Source organism: Papaver somniferum, chromosome 11, assembly GCF_003573695.1.
Source record: "Papaver somniferum cultivar HN1 chromosome 11, ASM357369v1, whole genome shotgun sequence".
Taxonomy (NCBI): Eukaryota; Viridiplantae; Streptophyta; class Magnoliopsida; order Ranunculales; family Papaveraceae; genus Papaver; species Papaver somniferum.
Window position 1 is genome coordinate 89070721 of NC_039368.1, and position 7435 is coordinate 89078155.

The following is a 7435-nucleotide window of genomic DNA, read 5'->3' on the forward strand; positions in this document are numbered from 1 at the left end:
TCGTGTTGTACTGGCCGTGTGGGCGTATGTTCCGTGGATTATCTTTTTTTATCTATCGGCCCTGACCATTAACACCCATATTGCATTGTATGCATGATTTCTTCCTTGGAACGAAGTAGTGACTCCTTTCCATTGTGCTTCATTGTAGTTGTTTGAAAATGAACAAAGAGACTCTTGTTAAGATGTCACCTGGGGATAATGCTGCTGCTAAATCGGGAGATGTTGACAAATTCAAAGACATGCCAAACATAAATGATGAGTTGTTTACTGTGCCTTTTCCAAACGTTAGAACTCATCCAGGCCATAAGTGGACCCTACTCACTGGCTCGGAGAACGAAGAGGCTACTCCATCCGCTTCTCCAACATGCTCGATGAGATTTTGTCTTCGGAAAAATGAATATCCACTTTCTCTTATTGACTTCAAGGTTTGTCACACTCCACTGAGCTCTTATGAAGGATGGATGAGGCGTCTGTTGGGTAATGAGCGTATCAAAGACAACTTGACGAAAGCAAGAATCATCGAGGCTGTTATGGCGTCTGCAACTCTTCACATTAAGAAGACGTTGCTGGTTTGATTACTTTCATTTATCGATGGCGCCCTTCCACACACACGGCCATATGTAGATGGAGAGAAATGACCATTACTTTGGAAAGCGTGGACGTGTTGATGAATCTTCCTATTGCTGGAAATTTCCATTATAAATTGTCCACTGCAGAAGGTGTCATCTTCGATGCTATACTTCAGAAGGCAGGAGAGTATGAACAACAGAAAAAAGATACGAAATTCTTTTACACTTGGTGGGTGTCTGAGTGGTCTCACGCAAAAACAAAGTCGTGTCAAGTACTGGGTGATGAACTTAGCGTAGTTGCGTTCTTGTCTTTGTGGCTGTCTACGGACATCCTTGATGACGGTTCTGGGAAGAAGACTATAAGAGACGATCTCCTCATGTTTGCTATAAAGTTGGCGAAAGGTGTGGTCCTACCTTTGGGTGCCTTATTCCTTGGATCATTGTATTCTCATTTGGATGTTTTGGAGGTATACATGCATGCTTCCAATGGGTATAACAAAGTGGAATCGCATATCCATGTTGCTTTTCTTCAGGCGTGCCTGTGGGAACATTTCAAAGGTTACGCCCCTGTTCCTGCAACTTCGCTTTCTGGTTTGTATGGCGGTTCAAGGATACTTGATAGACACATTTTTGTGTCCGATTTGTCTCGATTCTATATATTGTTAGGGCTCATTTTTGTACTTATTATGGTGTTTTATTTATTTGTAGGTATTTTTGGCCAATAAACATTTTTGGAAAAAATTGGCTCGAAAAGTTGTCGGAAAGCACCCGGAGGACATTTTCTATTCGGACTCTCTTTGGATAAGGGGTAACCTAATTACTAAGGGGCATCCCATTTTCAGGCAGTTGCTAATCGCACCCCTACTCTGGATAAGGGGCAACCATCTTCAACATTTCAAAAACCAGGTTTTGGCGGGAAAATAGGTGCAGTGAAGAATAGTTTTGGCAATCGTGATTTGGAGGAGTTTGAGGTCGATTAAACCTCTGATTTTCATAGGATAGACTCCGTATGGGTCTAGGAATCTGATATGGGTGTTTAAATCGATTAGACTGGCTCAATCGACGGATTTTTCTCACAACAAAAAATATGGAAAGTCACGTGTATGACCTGTTTTAGGGAATTTTAGAGAGATTAAAGCGTTGTAAACCTTCCCAAAGATTTGTATCTATCTAAGGAAGAGTTTAGAATAAAAAGGAAAGCTCAGAAACGCGTAGAAATTCTAAAACAAGAAATTGCCGCAACTTGTCCGTGAAGAGAAGGAAAGATATTTTGGAAGATTTGGGAGAGATTTAATCGGTATTTTTGATATAAATAGATGTCTTGGGTCATATAGAAGAGGTGTCGAGAATTTGGGAACCTAAGGAGAGCTAGAGAAGAGGAAATCAGAGCTTTACCAAACTCTGTTTCTGCTGCTGCTGAAGAGGAAGAACGGGAAGAACATTGACGCACAGGAAACAGTCGCAGAATAGTGTCGTTGTTTAACAGCTGAAGAACATTAAGCTGTGCAGGGCAGTCGTATTCTAGGGTCTTAAAATCAGCGACAAAGTAACAGTTTTCTGTAACAGTTCCATTGTAACAGCTGCTTTGCAACACCAATACACTGTTGCAAACAGTCCGTGTTATTACTTTTCACTCTTTTAATCATCTTTTGAGCAACAAACACATATTTTGAGATCATGATTATATGAGGAGCTAAACCCCATTGCTGAGGCGATAGAGGAAGCTATTTTTCCAACAAAAAATGGTACATTCTATTTTATCTTTTTATTTGCAATAATTATATGATTATTTGCCTTGAACTATTATTGAATATGATTTTTATTTGAGTGATTGTGATCTATTTTGATGGAGTATGCTTAGTTTTAAGATTTTTGATGCTTCATACTTGGTATTTACAATTATTACTTTTGAAAATCTACTTGTTGCAATATTTTAGAATCAAATTAAACAAGAAAATTACATAAATATAAGTATTGGTTTAATCACTTTGAACTTGGAAAATAATGGAATCTTAGCCTCAGTGTTTCTTTTAGTATTGATATCATCTTTGATTGAGTTTGCTATAATTTTTAGTGAGTTTTCTATTTTAATATTAGAATTTAAGTCTAATTAATATCCTTCACAAGTCTGAGAATCGAACCACTTTTACCACTATCTACAAATCACATCAATACTCCATTGGAAAACAGACATCCAAAGCCCGGGTTGAGACTTGTGGATTTTATCGATAACGTGTACGCCATAGATTTCAGTCCGTGGGGAATGGTCCATTCTTCCGTGGTTCAACCGGAAACCTTCACTACCGCCTCTGACATTGTGTGGAACACTGAGGGGAAAACCATGAACCCTGGAGAAATCATTTTCCTGCGAAGTTGTATGCCAGGATACATTCCATGTTTCTTTGATGAATTCCTTATTGTGGTTCATTATAATGTTGACAAGGCCACTCGCCAGATGAGCTTTGACCAAGGCGTTCCATTTCGTCATCCGCCAATTCCTTCAAAGGATCTCGTTCCATCTGTTCTGAATACTGACATCTTCACACCAGAGCAGAGCCTTCCATTCTTGCCTCTTGGAAGAAGGCCAGCTGCGATTGGTGGGTATAAACGTTTCTGGAAAGGAGAGTTGTTAGATTTTCAAAAGTTCTCGGAAGAATCTACGACAGTTTCGCGCGGCGAGCCATCTTCTGAACCAGGAATAGCACTATTGATGATTGCAGTCCCCAGAAAGGAGCGCGGTCTAAGAAGCAGGCGTGTGGTCCCGTGGTCTTCAATTCCTATCACATGCATGTACTTTGAACTTCTTCCTTTTGATCATCCCATTTTATTTATCTTGAGCAATCTCCACAAAAAGTGATTCTTTATTCGAAATCAGGGGCTACCGGAAGATAACGTTTTCACAATGTTGGAACGTAGTCATAATGAGAAATCCGGCAACACTAATCTTCTTGAAGGTGATGACAAGGATGGTGCAAACTCGGTCGGCGACGAAAGAAGCGTCTTCCAGAACGGCAAGGAGTCTAATCGTTTCAGTGAGCTTGTGGATGAAACCGTGGCAGAAATCAACCTTCATCGTGAAGCGAACGACGCGGGGAATTCCATAGAGGCTACATCCATGATTGAAGAGGTGCTTCCTTCTGAAGAATCTTCTGCAGCTGACAAAGCGTTGGTGATGCATCCTGTCCTTGGAGCTGTCTTCGATCCTCCTTTCGATAGTCCTTACACAAATCATGTGCTGGTTGGAGGATTCAGCGTGCCGGATAAGTATGAGGAGTTATACACCAAAATATGGAGAAAACATGGTCATATTTCCACTTCCAGGAGACTTAAGAGTCACTTCGCATTATCCAAACGTGTTGAAGAAGTTTTGTCCACTATTTACAGCATGAGTGTCGTGACTGGGCGCACGGTTTCTGAAGAGATAATTTCAAACAGGGAGTTCCACCGGGACATGTTTATGCAGTACGAGTTCAACGCCTCTTGGTTCTACAAAGGGTTTTATGAAATCCAGAAGCTTCACAGCGTAATGGACAAAATTCCTTCCACGGATTGCATTGCTCGACAGGAGGAAGAGATCGAGAGGTTGTCTAAAGAGTTGAAGATGAAGCAGGCCTCCCTCCAGAACATGAAAGCTGCTCTTTCCCAGAAGAACGATTTGTTGTTGAATACTTCCCTTGAATGGTTTAGGTTGCTTATTTATGCTTCTCTTCTTTTAGGTATTTTCGAGTGATGTGAGGGAATTTCTTTTATGGTTTGATGATTTTTTTTTTGGTTTTGAACTAGCAAGTGATTGCTTTTATGGAGATATTTGAATTTGATTTTTGGATAATTTATGAGTAGCTTTATCTGAGCGGAATCATGACTGGGTTAATAGAAATTCTAGAAATACTCACTTTTGAATGCAAGTAATGTACCTTAGAAAATTGTGTATGTTGCATGAAAATTGCAAACATCGCACGAAAGGAAAAAATGTAAAGTGAAACATAAAGTGGAGATTGAGAATGATAATGACTTCATTCTCAAAAAAATGGAACACTGTGAGTCCCCAGTAAATTTCCAAAGATTTCTCGCACAAATAATTGTTTTAACGAGACTTACTTGTTGACGGGGTTCCAATGAAATTGGGATTTCCCAGATAATTGCTTAAAATCCAAGTTGCGACCCGAGTTGTTGTAACACGCTTCTGCTAATGAAAAATGCCAATTTAATTTGATCTCTCCTGTGAAACTGCACATGTAGAGGAAATGTTCTCGATTTATAGGCGTAGATCCCTTGAGTTGATTTTTTCCCAGACAATTCGTTTCGGGGCGTTACATTCACTAGTGGGATGATGGATGAATCTGTAGTAATGGAAATATCGCAGATAAATCATCTCTTGATCAGTTGGTGAACGCCATACAGGAGGTAGTTGAACTACTCCATCTTGCACCCAAGCCTCCAACAGCTCCAGAACCTTCTCATTGAAAACGGGAAGTGTGGGTATTCTGTGTCCGACTTTTCTTGTGTTTGCAGCTGTTGTCGTGGAAATTCTTGCGGGTTTTAATACAAGGCTCGTTTTGAGGGTGTGGCTGAGATGTGTGTTTTCATAGACATGGATCGTTTAGTTTGGCGGTTTTTCCGAAGTGTAACTCCTCTCGAGGGTCCCATGCCAATGGTGTTGCGACGCGGTTGAACTGAGTACCGTTCATCAGTGAAGCTTTTGTCTCCGTAGCGGACTTGGAATATTTCCCCTTCTTCTAATAATTCTCTGTTCGGTAAAGTCATGGTGGTTGGGGATGTGGACTATCGAGTATCGCTCCGAACTTCCGCGAGCGTCTTGAGATAATATGCTCTCCAACATAGTTTCATAAGTCGGGCATTCGTACTTATTCTGTGGGTATTGCGGTACTCCTGGCGAGTCTGTCTCCCTGTGAAACTGCTTCGGCCCCTCATAGTTGGCTAAGTTTTGTTGATTATTTCCTTTCCGCTGATATCCGATGTGGTTACGTATCCTGTCTGTACTACCGTTGCAGAAAGCACGGATCTCTGATAAAGACCCGACATCATCTTTATCGTTAATGGTGTTATCCGGGTGAGTGTTAGATATCTCCTTCCACAACCGGCTTACCATACCTTTTAAAAGACAAATCGTCTCATTTTATTGTTTTGAGATATCAGCCTGACTTGCGAGGATATCTTTTAACACCCTGGCTATGTCTTCCACGGCAATTGCGCTTCGATCATTCATGATTTTCGGAGTGCTTGGCTGACAAGGAAATATCACAGAGTGGAAGTTGATATTTAGGATTTGAAATGAAATTGGATTAACGAATGTATTTATACCTAAAATCCACCCTCTCGAATTCGAGAAGATTGATATGAATTTGAAAATCAATCTTGCAACCGAGAGATTAATCTCCCACTGTGGTCGCCAGTTGTTTATGGGTAAAAACTGATTCTGCTGTTTTGGTAATTTGGGGTTTGTTGATGAGAAACGAGTTCAAACCCTAAACAAATGCATTGCATGGGAATTCTTTTAAGTTCGAGAAATCAATCTGTAAGACTCTGGCCTAAACCAAGAAACGGACATTCCAGATTCAATTCGGTCACAAGGTGAAGGAGAAGGGTTGATCTTAGGGAGGGAAGCGAAGAAGGTTTTGAGATTGTGAAGGTGTTGGCTGATTATGACTTGTATCAGAATGTTGAACTGTCTTACACAATGTAATCTATCAGTTCTGGGTGTTTTTTGGATACTGGGACAACACTTGGTTTTTCTGTGTTAGTTGGAAATAGGTGAAGGACCTATTTATACAAGTCATTGAGCGCAACCCTCATCTCGTAGGAAGTGTAGGAGGTGAAGTGATGGAGTAGTGGGGTCGTGTAGGAGTGGTGATTGTCACACGATCACACCTTTGCCCACTTCCCTCATCACTGTTTAACCGTCCACTTTTTCCTGACACGTTCTTGTAATGGCGCGTTGCACGCTGCACGCTATAAACCGCCAGACCAATACCCCAGTAAGTATCCCCCAGTTGTGACATGTTTGATGTCTCGAATGAGTGGATCGTGGGACCCACACAGTAAATAGCATACGGTTCTATTAAGTTAAGTAACTAAGTTAGGAATCGATATCTATGAAATATCGTGTATGCTCGATGCATGTAATGCATTGAACACAATCAATATGTATGAAGCATCGCTGTTTTAAAGCTTAACCGAATAAGTCGCGGATTAAGCGTCTTAAAATAGATCACTCCAACCATATTCGAGTGATCGATTGGAGGCCGCATGGGGGATCCATCCCTTGGTCGATCACTCCCTGTGGAAGAGTGGTAAGCGGTGATCATCAAGGTGCTTTATTCGCTGCCTGATTCTTAACCTAGGTTGTCCGTCCAAGCTGGAAAAGTTGGACGGACGAGATGGTTTATGACGTACATTTGCGACCGTTAATGGATTTTTAGGGTTTTTAAGAGGTGCGCGAGCATCACTCTTTGACTTGACCAAAATCAAGCATAGACATTATTTTTGGTGGGACCGACCGTACATGCGTGTAGATGGATTTTCGGTGTACATGCCCATACCACTTTGTCTCACAAAGGTGCGATCTAGGCCACTCAATTCGACCGGCAAAGATGAGTGGTTGTGATCGATTTGCGACAAAAATTCGTTGCTGCAAAGGATTTAGGGGGGCGCGTGATGTGCCACCTTTGGGAGTGCGTTTCGAAGCGCATACCATGGTCGGCCGGTCACACACACAGACGGGCCCACAGTGATCACGTTGAAACTCTCGGGAACTCTTAAGTCTATATCTACACCCTCCATCCAGGCTTGCGAAGATGGATGGTCGTAATCGAACAACGACAGATATGCAACACCGCAAACCCTAA